Source organism: Lolium perenne, chromosome 2, assembly GCF_019359855.2.
Source record: "Lolium perenne isolate Kyuss_39 chromosome 2, Kyuss_2.0, whole genome shotgun sequence".
NCBI lineage: Eukaryota > Viridiplantae > Streptophyta > Magnoliopsida > Poales > Poaceae > Lolium > Lolium perenne.
In genome coordinates, this window is record NC_067245.2 from 282407539 (window position 1) to 282425443 (window position 17905).

The following is a 17905-nucleotide window of genomic DNA, read 5'->3' on the forward strand; positions in this document are numbered from 1 at the left end:
AACAAAAAACAAAAACAAACCGACGCTCCAAGAAAAAGCACATAAGATGTGATGGAATAAAAATATAGTTTCAGGGGAGGAACCTGATAATGTTGTCGATGAAGAAGGGGATGCCTTGGGCATCCCCAAGCTTAGACGCTTGAGTCTTCTTGATATATGCAGGGGTGAACCACCGGGTGCATCCCCAAGCTTAGAGCTTTCACTCTCCTTGATCATGTTGCATCATACTCCTCTCTTGATCCTTGAAAACTTCCTCCACACCAAACTCGAAACAACTCATTAGAGGGTTAGTGCACATTATAAATTGACATATTCAGAGGTGACACAATCATTCTTAACACTTCTGGACATTGCATAATGCTACTGGACATTAATGGATCAAAGAAATTCATCCAACATAGCGAAAGAGGCAATGCGAAATAAAAGGCAGAATCTGTCAAAACAGAACAGTTCGTATTGACGAATTTTAAAATGGCACCAGACTTGCTCAAATGAAAATGCTCAAATTGAATGAAAGTTGCGTACATATCTGAGGATCATGCACGTAAATTGGCTTAATTTTCTGAGTTACCTACAGGGAGGTGGACCCAGATTCGTGACAGCAAAGAAATCTGGAACTGTGCAGTAATCCAAATCTAGTACTTACTTTTCTATCAACGGCTTAACTTGGCACAACAAAACACAAAACTAAGATAAGGAGAGGTTGCTACAGTAGTAAACAACTTCCAAGACACAAAATAAAAACAAAGTACTGTAGGTAAAAACATGGGTTGTCTCCCATAAGCGCTTTTCTTTAACGCCTTTCAGCTAGGCGCAGAAAGTGTGTATCAAGTATTATCGAAGGGTGGTGCATCGGCATTCTTACCAGGGGTGTTGCTCTTACCCTTCTTACTCTTATTCCTACTCTTTGGTCTAGGGAATACATGACCGCATCCGGGTGTAGAGGTAAAATTTAGAGTGCCTTTCCCAACATCTATGACTGCTCCCATGAGTTTCATCAGGGATCTTCCAAGTGTGATTTGTCCTGTCCCTACACATTCAATAACAAGATAATCAGTGGATACCGTCCTTCCAAGAAAGGTTGTAAAAACACCTTCAGCTATACCCATAGGAATTACAACAGAGTTATCCGCAAGAGTTATTTCTTCTCCCCCTTCAGTAAGTCCCCAAAGTGTCAATGATTTATAAATTTTTTCAGGCATGAGGCAAAACTCGGACATAATATCACAACGAGCAGGAAAAGTTTCACCACCAATAGTAATTTTAACAGTAGGCACCCACATTGAAGGTTCAAAGCTTATTGGGACATAATCATAATATTCGCGAATTCGATTATACACTTCTTTTAAACAGGATATATTTGTTTCAATAGTGTCCAATCTACTATTCATACTAGCATGAGATGGATCAAAATTATTATCGGAGCTAAATGATGTAATCAATTTTCTTATAGCATTAAAAGCTTGATCCCCATCGCAATGAAGGAAATCTCCTCCCACTACAGCATCTAGGGCATATCTATAGCGAAGAATAAGCCCGAAATAGAAATTACTAAGAAGCAAACTTAAGGTCATTTGAGGTTCAGTTTTACTATAAGCATCAAAAATTCTAGACCATGCTTCTTTAAAATTCTCTTCTCCTCCTTGTTTAAAGGTGAAGATTGATTCCTCAGGTGATAGAGTAACAACTACGGGACTAGACATTATAATAAGGTAAATGCAAGTAAACTAATTTTTGTGATGTTGATATAGCAAACAAGATAGCAAGTAAAGTAAAACTAGCAACTAATTTTTTTGTATTTTGATTTAGTGCAGCAAACAAAGTAGTAAATAAAACTAAGCAAGACAAAAACAAAGTAAAGAGATTGAGAAGTGGAGACTCCCCTTGCAGCGTGTCTTGATCTCCCAAGAACGGCGCCTTAAAAATATGCTTGATGGCGTGTATTTCACACGTTCGTTGGGCAACCCCAAGAGGAAGGTATGATGCGCACAGCAGCAAGTTTTCCTCGAAAGAAACCAAGGTTTATCGAACCAGGAGGAGCCAAGAAGCACGTTGAAGGTTGATGGCGGCGGGATGTAGTGCGGCGCAACACCAGAGATTCCGGCGCCAACGTGGAACCTGCACAACACAACCAAAGTACTTTGCCCCAAGGAAACAGTGAGGTTGTCAATCTCACCGGCTTGCTGTAACAAAGGATTAACCGTATTGTGTGGAAGATGATTGTTTGCGTAAAAACAAGAGAGAACAAGATACAAGAGATTGTATTTCAAGAAAGAGAATTGGACCGGGGTCCACAGCTCACTAGAGGTGTCTCTCCCATAAGACGAACGCATGTTGGGTGAACAAATTACGCTTGGGCAATTGACAAATAAAGAGAGCATGACCATGCACATACATATCATGATGAGTATAGTGAGATTTAATTGGGCATTACGACAAAGTACATAGACCGTCATCCAACCGCATCTATGCCTAAAAAGTCCACCTTCAGGTTATCATCCGAACCCCTCCGGTATTAAGTTGCTAACAACAGACAATTGCATTAAGTATTGCGCGTAATGTAACTAGTGACTACATCCTTGAACATAGCACTAATGTTTTATCCCTAGTGGCAACAGCACATCCATAACCTTAGTGGTTCTTGTCACTCCTCCGCATTCACAGAGGCATGAACCCACTATCGAGCATAAATACTCCCTCTTGGAGTTACTAGCATCAACTTGGCCAGAGCATCTACTAATAACGGAGAGCATGCAAGATCATAAACAACACATAAGCATAGCTTTGATAATCAACATAACAAGTATTCTCTATTCATCGGATCCCAACAAACGCAACATATAGAATTACAGATAGATGATCTTGATCATGTTAGGCAGCTCACAAGATCCGACAATGATAGCACAATGGGGAGAAGACAACCATCTAGCTACTGCTATGGACCCATAGTCCAGGGGTAGACTACTCACACATCACACCGGAGGCGACCATGGCGGCGTAGAGTCCTCCGGAGATGATTCCCCTCTGGCAGGGTGCCGGAGGCGATCTCCGGATCCCCCGAGATGGGATCGGCGGCGGCGGCGTCTCTCGGAAGGTTTTCCGTATCGTGGTTCTCGATCGGGGTTTTCGTCACGGAGACTTTTTATAGGCGAAAGGGCAGGTCAAGAGGCGGCACGGGGCCCCACACCACAGGGCCGCGCGGCCAGGGGGCCGCGCCGCCTAGGGTGTGGCCTCCGTGGCCTCTTCGTCTCTCCTTCGGACTCGGAAGCTTCGTGAGAAAATAGGCCTGGCTTTGATTTCGTCCAATTCCGAGAATATTTCCTTGCTAGGATTTCTGAAACCAAAAACAGCAAAAACAAGAATCGGCACTTCGGCATCTTGTTAATAGGTTAGTTCCAGAAAATGCACAAATATGACATAAAGTGTGCATAAAACATGTAGATAACATCAATAATGTGGCATGGAACATAAGAAATTATCGATACGTCGGAGACGTATCAATACGTCTCCGACGTATCGATAATTTCTTATGTTCCATGCCACATTATTGATGATATCTACATGTTTTATGCATACTTTATGTCATATTTATGCGTTTTCCGGAACTAACCTATTGACGAGATGCCGAAGTGCCGCTCTCGTTTTCTGCTGTTTTTGGTTTCAGAAATCCTAGTAAGGAAATATTCTCGGAATTGGACGAAATCAACGCCCAGGGTCCTATTTTTGCACGAAGCTTCCAGAAGTCCGAAGGAGAGACGAAGTGGGGCCACGAGGTGGCCAGACACTAGGGCGGCGCGGCCTGGGCCTTGGCCACGCCGGCCTGTTGTGTGGGGCCCTCGTGTGGCCCCCTGACCTGCCTTTCCGCCTACTTAAAGTCTCCGTCGCGAAAACCCTACCACGTTCGACGAAACCAGAGAAAACCTTCCAGAGCCGCCGCCATCGCGAAGCCAAGATCTGGGGGACAGGAGTCTCTGTTCCGGCACGCCGCCGGGACGGGGAAGTGCCCCCGGAAGGCTTCTCCATCAACACCACCGCCATGTTCATCAATGCTGCTGTCTCCCATGAGGAGGGAGTAGTTCTCCATCGAGGCTCGGGGCTGTACCGGTAGCTATGTGGTTCATCTCTCTCCTATGTGCTTCAATACAATAATCTCATGAGCTGCCTTACATGATTGAGATTCATATGATGATGCTTGTAATCTAGATGTCATTATGCTAGTCAAGTGGATTTTACTTATGTGATCTCCGGAGACTCCTTGTCCCACGTGTGTAAAGGTGACAGTGTGTGCACCGTGTGGGTCTCTTAGGCTATATTTCACAGAATACTTATTCACTGTTATGAATGGCATAGTGAAGTGCTTATTTATATCCCTTTATGATTGCAATGTGTTTTGCATCACAATTTATCTGTGTGCTACTCTAGTGATGTTATTAAAGTAGTTTATTCCTCCTGCACGGTGTAATGGTGACAGTGTGTGCATCGTGTAGTACTTGGCGTAGGCTATGATTGTGATCTCTTGTAGATTATGAAGTTAACTATTGCTATGATAATATTGATGTGATCTATTCCTCCTTTCGTAGTGTGAAGGTGACAGTGTGCATGCTATGTTAGTACTTGGTTTGGTTATGTTGATCTGTTATGCACTCTAAGGTTATTTAAATATGAACATTGAATATTGTGGAGCTTGTTAACTCCGGCATTGAGGGTTCGTGTAATCCTACACAGTTAGTGGTGTTCATCATCCAACAAGAGGGTGTAGAGTCTAGCATCTATTTATTTATTCTGTTATGTGATCAATGTTGAGAGTGTCCACTAGTGAAAGTATGATCCCTAGGCCTTGTTCCTAAATACTGCTATCGCTGCTTGTTTACTGTTTTACTGCATCTTTACTTCCTGCAATATTACTACCATCAACTGCACGCCAGCAAGTACTTTTCTGGCGCCGTTACTACTGCTCATATTCATTCATACCACTTGTATTTCACTATCTCTTCGCCGAACTAGTGCACCTATTAGGTGTGTTGGGGACACAAGAGACTTCTTGCTTTGTGGTTGCAGGGTTGCATGAGAGGGATATCTTTGACCTCTTCCTCCCTGAGTTCGATAAACCTTGGGTGATCCACTTAAGGGAAACTTGCTGTTGTTCTACAAACCTCTGCTCTTGGAGGCCCAACACTGTCTACAAGAATAGAAGCACCCGTAGACATCAGTGACACCGTTCTCTGCCTTCCATTGCAACAATTCCAGTGTGCTGCCTAGCTTTTTATGGCCATCTTCGCAAGTTGGGTACAAGAATTTGTTGTGATCTTCTATCATCTTGTCGAAGGCCAACCTTTCCTTTTCAGTTTCACATTCTCTCCTTGCATCAGCAATGGCCCGACCAAGATCATCATCAGCAGGCTCATCTGGTGCCTCTTGATCTTCTACTTCATTGTCTTCATTGCCTTCTGCAGTATCATCGTATTCAGGGAAATTGGGATAACCGCCATCATCCTCTTTCTCTTCTTCATTGTCTTCCATCATAACCCCTCTTTCTCCGTGCTTGGTCCAACAATAGTAACTGGGCATGAAACCGGATCGCAGAATGTGGCTGTGAATGAGACTCGAGTGAGCGTAATTTACGGTATTCTTGCAGTTGACAAATGGACAATACATGAAGCCACCATGTTTGTTTGCCTCCGGCACGGCCATAAAATTATCCAGGCCCGATGTGAACTCGTCAAACCGTCGGTCAATGTATATCCATTGCCGATTCATCTGCATGATATAATTAAGCTGATCAAAATCATTACAGAACATCACGATGTATATATACACATGCATTTTATCAATTACAGATGAAAAGGATAAAGTTGTTAACCTCGATGAAGAAGAAAAAAGTAAGTTAAGTGTGGCTTGATTTGTGTAAACTCAAGTGGCAAATCCTCTTAAGAATTTCATCGAACACCTCTTGTGCATGTGAAGAAGAGAGGAGAGCAATACACCCCTCTTGTGAAGAAAGTGAAAAAATGGCCAAGTGTGGCTCACACTTGGGCAGGGGCAAGGTTATATAGCCAGATTGGGGACTTTGTCCCGGTTTGTAATACAAACCGGGTCCAGATGGGGGGCCTTTGGACCCGGTTTGTATTACAAACCGGGACTAAAGGTTTCCCACGCCTGACACAGCCTGCCGCGCCCTGCCGCCGACCCTTTAGTCCCGGTTTTTAGTACAAACCGGGACCAAAGGCCACTACCGGACATGCTCCAGCTAGTGGGGTCGCCCTGGGCAAAACGAACCGGGACCAATGCCCCCCATTGGTCCCGGTTTGGTTCTGCACTGGGACATTTGCTTGGGACCAAAGGCCTCTTCTCCACTAGTGACTGGATGACCCGTACGTGAGCAAACCTCTTTCTTCTCCTTCCTTTGACTCACGTCCACGTTAAAACTTTTCAAATTCAAAATTTTAAAATGTTTTATCTCTCAAACAGCAACTCCAATTTAAGATCCGTTTTCACAATCGAATCCGTCTCGACGAGATCTTCAAAACTAGCACCCATGTTAATATGTTTCGACAAATTTTTTTTTGGCTATAAGTTATCAACCCACTCTATTTGAATAATCAACCCCTCCGTACTTGACTGATCAACGGTAAATGTATAAAATTATCAATGTGGTGCAGTCTATTGAGAAAAAGTTCTGCATTCATGCACAAATAGACGAATTTGCTAATGTCAGCGGAATCTTTTTCAAATTTGAAAATTCAAAACGTTTTACCTTTCCAACGACAACTCCAAATTAAGATCCGCTTTCACCAATAAATTCGTCTCGACGAGATCTTCAAAACAAGCACCCATGTTAATATGTTTCGACAAACTTTTTTTTTTGTTAAAAGTTATCAACCCTTTCTATTTGAATAATCAACCCTCCGTACTTGAGTGATCAACGCTAAATATATAAAATTATCAACCTGATGCAGGTTATTGGGGAAAAGTTCTGCATGCATGCACAAATAGACGAATTTGCTGATGTTAGCAGAATCTTTTCCAAATTTGAAAATTCAAAACGTTTTAACTTTCAAACGACACCTCCAAATTCAGGTCTGCGTTCACCAATAAATTCGTCTCGACGAGATCTTCAAAACTAGCACCCATGTTAATATGTTTCGACAAACTTTTTTTGGCTAAAAGTTATCAACCCTTTCTATTTGAATAATCAACCCTCCGTATTTAAGTGATCAACGGTAAATGTATAAAATTATCAACCTGGTGCAGGTTATTGAGGAAAAGTTCTGCATGTATGCACAAATAGACGAATTTGATGATGTCAGCGGAATCTTTTCCAAGTTTGAAAATTCAAAACGTTTCAACTTTCAAACGACACCTCCAAATTAAGATTCTCTTTAACCAAATAAATTCGTCTCGACGAGATCTTCAAAACTAGCACCAATGTTGATATGTTTGGAGAAACTTTTTTTCGGGCTAAAAGTTATCAACCATCTCGGTTTGAAAAATCAACTCTCCGTACTTGAGTGATCAGTGGTAAAATGAATAAAATTATCAACCCCGAAGTTAATTTTATTTTAAACATTTTCGCGAATCTTTTTTGGTTTAGAAGCTATCAACCCGGTGTCCTGTTATTTATCAACAGTAAATATCAATAACTACCAACCCTAAAAAGTATTTCATTTAGAATATTTTAGCAAACATTTTTTTATTTTACAAGCTATCAACATGGTGTCTCGTTATTTATCAACGGTAAAATATAAATAAATAATAAACCTAAAAAGTATTTCATTTAGAATATTTTAGCGACTCTCTTTTAATTTACAAGCTATCAACCCGGTGACCCGCTATTTATCAATGGAAAATATAAATAAATATCAACCCTAAAAATTTAATTTAATTTAAAATATGTAGCGACTTTTTTTTATAAGTTATCAACCCGGTGTCCCCTTATTTATCAACGGTAAATATAAATACCTAGCAACCCTAAAAAGTAAATTTCATTTAGAATATTTTAGCAACTTTTGTTAGCTTACAACTTAAAAATACTTAATTTGAGTAGCAAGTGGTAGTTCATTTGAGTTGCAAGTGGATCTTCCCACCCGTTATTTTCCCCCTTAAAAACCACTGGCCCGAAAAAGGGAATTGCAAAAGGACCCCATTAAACATGAATTACCGTACGAAAATAAAACCCAAAAGGGAATTGCAAAAAGAGAATTGAGAGCATGCCTCGTGCTGAAGAAAAAGAGTGAGATATTATGTGTATGCATGCAACAACTTATGAAAGCATGCTCAAAAATTGGCTCATTAAATGCAAATCCATGAGATGCTCTGTGCGTGTGCATGCATTTGCAAAGTAGTAATACAAGTTGTTTGTGTGAACACGTGTGACGCAATTAAAACACTACGTGATAAAAAGGGAATTGACTCGCTCCGCGAGCGCTTTCGCGCCACGAAAAGTGATTGCTCGAGCGATCGATTGCCAGGGAGGGGATTCGACGAATAGGGCATATGGGCATGCAATAGTGAAAAAAAGGTGGTACAGCCAGTACATGTAGCTACTGTCTCTACGACCACAAGAATATTCAAGGCTGAAGTCTAGCTTCATGGAGTTGGAACCAGCACAAAGAATTTCTCCTTTTCTGAACCCTAGTTTACGTACAAAGCATCCTTCTTCCAAACTTCGAATTTCGGTAGCATACTCGTCGGACGCATCTGCAAAATTACAAATGCATATTACTCAGTCAGTTCAATACATGTCATTTCTTTGTGGAAATTCATAATCCTCCGATGAAGATCTTCTTGTCTCTTGATACTTGAGTGAACGTATGCCGAACTAATTGAAAATAGCAAAATAAAAAAATTGTGTAACACTATATCTGAAAATTAATGCAACCATTCAAGTATCTAATAATTAATAAGAAAATTACGTGTTATCGATCTGTCATGTCAAGTTAAGTTTACCATCCTGGTGGAATATACCTGATGTCTAGTATGTATATCCTGTTCCTAAAGAAGCTTTTTAAACAAGATATACATACTAGACAAACCATTATATTAGACAATATCGTTATGAATATAGAGATCGAAGTGACCTCTTTCATTGTGCTTAGTCGGACATATATTACATAATAGTACATGTTCATGCATATATACAATATAATTTCTATTACAATATTAATCCCTATTGTCCAAAATCGTAGTGCCGATGGAATTCTTCGGTTGGTTCTATGACCTAATCAAGTAAGAATCCCGTCAGTTTCTCTTGAATTGCTCGTACACGTTCGGTTGCTAGAAGACTGCCTCGCAACCGTTCAATCTAATTTAAAGAAGGGGGTCAATTTATATGAATGAAACTCAACACAATTGATGGTAATAAAATAAAAGTGTGAATATTGTTTACATACACGAGGTTGTTCTAAATTTTTGCCCGTCTCACAGGTCGTCTTGCGAATGAAATCACAAACGTAGAATGCACATAAATTATTCTCATCTTTTTACGTCAAGCACTTTACGAGAGCATAGTCCAGTCAAAATAATAATCAAAGATGGTAATTAATGGTACTGAAACTAGAATCAAAGAGATGCGCAGACCTAACTAGTAGTACTTACCGGTAGTTGCTTAAATTGAAGCTCCTTTTTCCACTCAGCCGGAGCCTTCCTCATGAACCGTTTCCAAGCCCTGCCTGGTAAAGAAAATGAATAAAAGAGTTATGAATTACTTGATATCAGGAAATAAAGAAAGTTGCCGATATAGTGCCATAATGATTGAAATTACCTCTGAATCGTATCAACCATGTCCCCCCACGTCTGAAGGGATTTACATTTCGAGTTCATGACTTCTACTGGTCCTTGGTCAGGTTGAATGATTAGAAGAATAAAGTGAAACCTGCACATACGATAATTAATCAATTACACTTAACATCGAGTAAGCGAAATAGATTTAATGTGTACAAGACTATAACACTCACTTCAAATAGTATTTCCCTTTTGGTTTCTTGTTTTCTTAACACCCATACAAGTTATCCTCCGTGTCTCTGGCATGGTGCCGGAGACTATACTCATTCACGGTATCAATGTCATATATTCGTCCTTTTTAGCATTCGAGAATCTTCTTTCTGCATAATATAGTGAGTATAATTATGCATGCAATGAATGAGCTGAGCTAGAGACTTAATTACATAAATAATACTTACAAAAAATAGGCACTGATGATAGATTCGACGAGGGCATCTTGATTGTATAACTGAAATGATTCAGAAAATTTGATGCTTATCACGTCATTTCCACGCCCGTAATGCTCATCTTTATTTCCCACCATGATCTTGTTCTTCCCTTCCTTACAGGCATCCATGTCCCATTTATGCAATCTTCGCATGTTTGTTGGTAAATGTGGCATCTCCTTAGATCTGACGAGAGGGTGATGACGGCTACTAGCAATGCCAAAAAGATCTTGATATGTTGGGACTTCAAGTGCAGAGTGTTATATCAGCAGAGTATGTTCCCCACAAGGGTGGCTCGAGGGTTTATTTCGATTGGACAAAGAGTATTCTATTCTTCCTTTTTCTAGCAATCCTGCAGGTACAATAAAAGCCTTGTGTCCCCAACTCCACCGTTTGGTTGTCAAACACAAGGTTTCGCGTAAATTGATAGAACACAGGTAAAAATAAAGCGAGTAAAGCTAGACTAAATAAATAACTAAGTAGAAACTGTAAAGAGGTTGATTTTTTTTGATGTTTTGGATGCAAATAAGAATGTAAATATTTTTGTATTTTCAGATTAAAATAGTGCAGCAAATAGAAAACAAGATAAAAGCAATATAAATGTGTTTCTTATGATAAAAAGTGGACTGTTGATCATGGATTCACTTGACTATTCTCTCTTTTAAGTTGTAGTGGACAAATAGTAATTCATCAGTGAGATATGAGGATGCAAAATAATAATATGAGTATGATAAGCATTCATATGGGCATCACGTCATAACATAGAGATGATGCAACACATCTCTCTTATACTCCACAAGAAAGAGAAAACTCCATGCAATCTTGTATTGAGAATTAACAGAGCATAGCAATAAGTACTTTGAGATGATGTTTGAATATAAAATATGCTACCTTGAACCAACAAGATCATCACTACTGCACGTGACGAACATAGCGCATGCATTCACTTTATCCCTAGTGAGGTAGCAAAATAAAAGACAAAGCTATAATAGATCATGAATTTATTGTCACTATCCAATCACTAAAACCATGCTACTCCATCTAATACACATATCACCCCACACACGCTCTTGCATAGATGTTGGATCTGAGCAAATACTTAAGAACAGGGTACTTAATATGCATCTATCAATACATCTTACACATAATATGATCATATCTCATAGCACAATATCATAGAATAAGCATCCACCACATAGGTATTACAAATATGGCCATAATCATGTGAGGCAGCTCATATGACACTAAAAACTATGAACAACATGAGAGAAATAGATCAAGCTACTACCGCAAACCCATAGTCAAGAGGTGGACTACTCTCCCTTGATCATGGTGATGATGATGAAGATGTTGGAGAAGGTGGAGATCCCTCCAATAGTGATCTCGATGGAGTTTACCCCCTCAATCTTCCCTCCTGCAGCCTCCGTTTTCGTGTTCCTGACTTTCTGCGGTGCTCTCTCCCGTGAACTCTTCGAGGCCATATATACAGTAATATTTAGGTCAAATACATCGATGGGCGAAAAGATCACGCGGTTTCGACGATCGACAGTGGAAAGAGGCTTGGTGGCATGCCCTACCTTGCTGGGCGTGCCACCTATGCTCTTTTGGGCCTCAGGCCTCTCCAGGTATGGTTCCAGGGCCCAGGGTGCTTCTCCCAATGAAAAAAATAACGCTCCAAAAATCTCAGGTCAATTTGACTCTGTATAGGTCTATGAAAAATACACAAAACAGGGTTTTCCTGTTCTGCAGAGTTATAAACCGAATAAAGGGGATAATTGGTAAATCCCCATAAATCAATGTAAAACATGGTATTATCATCATATATGTTGCAAATATATGAGAAATCAATATGATAAAGGATAAAATTCATGTATGCATTTTACATGCATCAGAGCGTTCCGGTGCCGGTATTTGTATGCTATTTCACCCATGGGGAACTCGCAGCAGCTTAAGTACTCAGAAATACTCATACCATTAGCATTGGCCTCTTCTTTGTATGGTGCTACCATCTCCAGATCATAGCACTGGATATCGGGAAACACATGGAGTGGGGGGGAGGGGGCACAAATTTTCTGTTCTCCGAGCTAGCAAACTGATTTCCATCTTGCACTACTACTTCTCCACCGCATGTTTGTTTCCTCATTTGACTTGAGAATAGAGCGGTCATAGTTTGATAAAGCCTTAGCTCGGGTTGATGAAGGGTATTTAGCATTTTTATCATTTTTCCTTATCTAGAGGCGACTCCGGCTTTTTCTTTGCAAAGTGCTTTTTCATTTGTTCCTTAATATGACACCACGCGAATGTTTCATATTGTTTGAATCATTTTTGAATTTGTTATGCCCATTTCAAACTATATTCAAAACGGCGGGCATGAAGATTCTTACCCCGGGGCTAAGCCTCGCTAAACTTGCACTGGATCTCTGATGGAATAGCATGTTGTGAACCTACAAATGAGTTTTACAAAAAAACTTGAGCATTATATCATGTATATGTAGTTCAAATCTGACCGGCCTCCTACTCACTTTTGAATTTTTTGCAACCTCATGATTTTTGGCAAAATTAGTTTCAGCATCCCAAGGTGTTGCTATATCATAGATATTTCTTTTATGAACATTTTTATATGCTATACGTATTTTTATGATTTCTATTTATTTTACTATGTATTATGCAATGTTGATCATACCTTCAATATGTAATAAGGCGAGAACCACGTGGCATGCGCAAAAGTTTAAAAATAATTTGAAAATACCTTTAGCACAAGATTGGCCCATAATGTGCGCGCCTATGCCAGGCTGAATCGACCTTTTGCACCGGTTGATGGCTCTAGCCGGTGCTAAAGCTAAAGGGTTTTTAGCACCAGTTGGAGCCACCAACCGGTGCAAAAGGCGTCTATTTTAAATACCTGCGCCCTTCGTCCCCCCCCCCCCAAACTCATAAACTGCTAAGAACCCGCACGAGCAAATCGACGTCGTTAGGCTTCCCGACACACCACCGCTTGCACTCACCTCTCCTCCGTTGACGCACTGCCGGCCCGCCCACACTCGCCTCTGCCTTCGTCGACGCGCCGCCTCCGCCCGCGTCGCCGGCCCGCACACCGCGCCCCCACCAGTACACCGCGACGACCCCGGTAAGTTTTTTATTATGCTTTTTTAGAGATTTTTATTATGATTTAGTTTTTTTAAGGATTTTTATTATTAATTTAGTTGTTAGAAATAAGGATAGGAAAAATATAAATATAAAATAGTATTATTTCTTAGAAATAGGAATATGAAAAATAGAAATAGAAAATAGGAAAAAAAACAGTATTTAGAAAAAGGGGTAGGGATTTTTATTATGATTTAGTTTTTAGGGATTTCTATTATTAATTTAGTTCTTGGATATAGGGATAGGAAAAATACAAATAGAAAATAGGATTATTGCTTAGAAATAGGAATAGGAAAAATAGAAATATAAAATAGGAAAAATAGTATTTATAAATAGGGATAGGGATTTTTATTATGATTTAGTTTTTTAGGGATTTTATTATTAATTTCGTTCTTTGAAATAGGGATAGGAAAAATGGAAATATATAATATGATTATTGCTTAGAAATAGGAATAGGAAAAATAGAAATAGAAAATAGGAAAAATAGTATTTAGAAATAGAAATAGGAAAATATGATTTATTTGTAGAATCTTATATTTATGAACATATTTGTGGAAAAGATAGTTGTATGTTTAAGTTTAGATGTGATGTAATTTGTATAATATTTCTTTGTTGTCAGCGACGACGCCGCCCAACCCATGTCGTCGACGTTGAGAGTTTCATGCATGTGAGTTCTTGTGATGTATTAGGGTTAAATGGAACCTTAAATATTACAAAATTCGGCGAGGTTTATATATAATCGGTGAAGATAGCGAACTGATTGCTCCCGCGGCTGACGCAAAAAAGTTTGTAAGTTAATGCAGAGTTGTTGTTAGGGACAACATCCCGATAACCATTCAAGAATGGAAAAAGACAAAGATGAAAGGAGTTAGTTATGTCGACAAGAGATCCAAAGATATGCTTTGGAGGAAGCTCATGGTAAATTTCACCCTACTGGCGCCAAATGAGGGGATACTAATGACGGGCCAAATGAGGAGGATCCTGATCTGAATATCATAGGGCGAAATGTCAAGTGGTGGACTGTCTCGAAGATGGCAACACAGTTCAACAACTAAAAGAAAATATTGAACAAAGATTTTGTCTAGAAAGAAAAGACTCTGGTGTTCACTGGAGCCTTTGAGAATGATAAGAGACCAGTGGGATGCATTTATGACGTACAAGACATCAGAGCAAGCTATAAAAATGTCTGCAATAAATAAGAAGACTGCTGCTAATAAGAAGTATCACCATACTATGGGGCAAGGAGGCTACAAGGCTGGAAAGCCTAAGTGGAAGAAAATGGAGGGCAACCTAATTGCTAAAGGGATCGTTCTAGAGATACTGAAATGGAACGATCGGGCAAGGGATTGGTTTTACGGGCATGGGGCACGTTGGACTCATAAGGGAAGTGTATATATACAATAAAACATAAGGAAAACCTTCTTCCCATCGATGTCTTTTGAAGAGCAGCAACGGATGTTGAAGAGGGGAGGTTCCATCCCGACAGAGAGAAGGACGAGATCACACGTGCCCTTGCGAATCCTCAACACCCAGGATGAACACGAACCACACGAGGCTCGAAACCGTGCAAAATTGGGTTTCCTTCTCAAAAGAAGAAATATCCCGATAGAAGCCAGAGGAAAAAAGTAAATGGAGGTAGACCTCTTAATTTGCTAAGATAAGAAGAACTAAAGCATCAACAAGATTTATTAACCAGTTTAGCCAGCAAGGTACATGCCCATCTCAGCCGTAGATAGAAACTTCATTCGATGCTATCGACCCACCATCTCAGCGGAAAAGCTGCGTGGCTTTCATGAAGCTGCCGAGTGATGATGATGAACCGGCGATGGCTCCTCGCTACCATGTGGATGATATCACGGAGTCGACACCTTGTGAGCTACATGTCAAAGTTGTGAAAATAACAATGAAGGTGGAGGTCGACTATGCCTTATCCATTGGACCTAATCAAAGATACCATTGCAGATTGGTTGCACACGGCTACGATGTTGCCGAGGTGGATCAAGTTACGAGCGGGTTTGAGCAGCTGACGCTTGACTACCCTGTCGGTGAAGGGGATTAGTATGAGCTAGGAGAAGCCAAAAACACCACCGTTCTATGGCCAAAGGAATACATTGTGCTTCCAAATAGGATGCCAAGGTTGCGTCTCCGCCGCGTCAGCCATCTCCATCGCCTCACCCGTCTCCAACGCATTAGCCAACTCCGTCGCCTCACCCGTTTCCAGCCCGTCATCCTTCTCCGCCGCCGCGTTAGCCTTCTCTACCACCTCGCCCACTAAGGCTGAGAGCCAAAAGCGGAAGCATACCATCACCGCTTCGTCGATGAGTCGTAACCGATCACCCAAACATCGACATGAGCCCGTCCCAAAATTACCTAAGGTTCCTCCCACCAGACTTAGCTTACGACTATAAGTAGAGGAAAATGCGGTGACTTGGAAAATTGCAAACGTCACAACATATCCTTCACAAAATGAGCTATCACGTTCAAGGTTTCATGGCATTTAGGCCAAACGACCAATGTTATGGCTAGAATCGCGGCATAGTTTGTGATTATGTGCTCATATTGTGCACACATGTGCATCTTGGGATGGCTTACGATGTTGCAGGAGGAAGTTTACTTTTCATTGCACGAAAAAGCCATTTTCTATTTTTGAGGTGGCGAAAATGGGGTGTTTTATGAAGCAACCACCAAATTAAAGTTTCACATTGGTACCAACCCATTTTTTTAAAATACTAGACCACCTTAGATGAACAATTTCTCAACCAGTATATCTGAAATCTTTTCGTCCACCCCTCATGAAAAAAACAAATTTCAACCAAATCGGTAGGAGGCTGGCCAGATTTGAACTGCAGGTACAATGATATAATGCTCAAGAATTTTTGTAATAATAATTTTTAGGTTCACAACATGTTATTTCATCAGAGATCTAATGCAAGTTCAGCGAGGCCCATCCCCGGGCAAAGTTTTAATACATTATTACACATCACCAACATCCCCATCTAGTACAGATGGTGACTTATTTTCTAAAATGCCTTGGAGGCCATGAATCGTTCTTCGCGTATGTCCATTGCTTATGATCGCTTTGGCCGTAACCATGAAGCATCTTCATCATTTAACACGATGCTTGGTTCAATATTCAGTGTGAAGGGCGGAATTGCATCAAACTTATTATAATCTTCTGACATGTCTGTCTTGTCCTCAACTCCCACGATGTTTCTTTTCCCTAAAAGAACTATGTGACACGTACTTTGGCTCATCGTATGATGTATTTGTTTTCTTATGTTTTATTTTTTTCAGTTTGGAGGACATGTCTTTCACATAGATTACCTGAGCCACATCATGGCTAGGACGAATGGTTCGTCTCTGTAACCAAGACTATTGAGATCCACTGTTGTCATTCCGTATAACTGGTCTACCTTTACCCCTACTTCATCCAACTTGACCAATTTTCACCGAAACAAAGATACCTTAAAAGAATGTTCATAGTCAAGTTCCCATATCTTCTCATTGTAACCATAATATGTGTCCTTTTTCCCATTGTTGTTTGTTGCATCAATGCGGACACCACTATTTTGGTTTGTGCTCTTTTTTCTTGGGCGATCGTGTAGAAGGTATTCTCATTTATCTCGTACCCTTGGAAAGTCAATACAGTCGAAGGTGGTGACATGGCCAACAAGTACAGCTGATCTTCAACACTGTTGTTATTCATGAGATGCGTTCGCAACCAACCGCCGAAAGTCTCCATCTGTTCATGTGTAATCCAGGAGTCAGACTGTCCCAGGTGTTGGGAGCGTACAATATTCTTATGTTCAGTGATATACGGGGTCACCAATGTGGAATTTTGTAGAACTGTGTAGTGTGCTTGAGAGAAAGAAATCCTGTCCATATATATCATTGATTTCTTTTCTAGCGTGCCTTTTCCACTTAGTCTCCTCTCATGTCGCGATTCAGGAACACCAATCGACTTAAGATCAGGAATAAATTCAACACAGAACTTAATGACATATTCGGTTACATAGCCCTTGGATATGCTTCCTTCTGGCCTAGCAAATTTATGAACATATTTCTTTAAGAATCTCATGAACCTATCGAAGGAGAACATATTGTGTAGAAATACTGGAGCGAGAATGGCAATCTCTTCGACAAGGTGAACTAGGAGATGCGTCATAATATTGAAGAAGGATGGCGGGAACACCAACTCAAAAGTACAAGACATTTTGTTCCACATCCTTCTGTAACCTTGGCAGAATACCTGGATTGATTACCTTCTGTGATATTGCATTGAGGAATGCACATAGCTTCACAATGGGTACTCGAACATTTTCCGGTAGAAGCCCCCTCAATGCAACCGGAAGAAACTGCGTCATAATCACGTGGCAGTCATGTGACTTCAGGTTTTGGATTCTTTTATCTACCATTTTTATTATCCCCTTTGTATTCGACGAGAAGCTAGACGGCACCTTGATACTGTGAAGGACTTCAAAAAAGAATTCCTTCTCTGATTTGGTAAGAGTGTAGCTGGCAGTACTTAAGTGACGCCCTTTATCCGTCTTGTTCTG

At 40.4% G+C, this 17905-nt stretch overlaps 1 pseudogene; it reads right to left on the reverse strand.

Annotated features, from left to right (window-relative positions):
* Positions 1–16417: 16417 nt before the first annotated feature.
* Positions 16418–17574, reverse strand: LOC139835824 (uncharacterized; annotated as a pseudogene).
* Between the last annotated feature and the right edge of the window lie 331 nt (positions 17575–17905).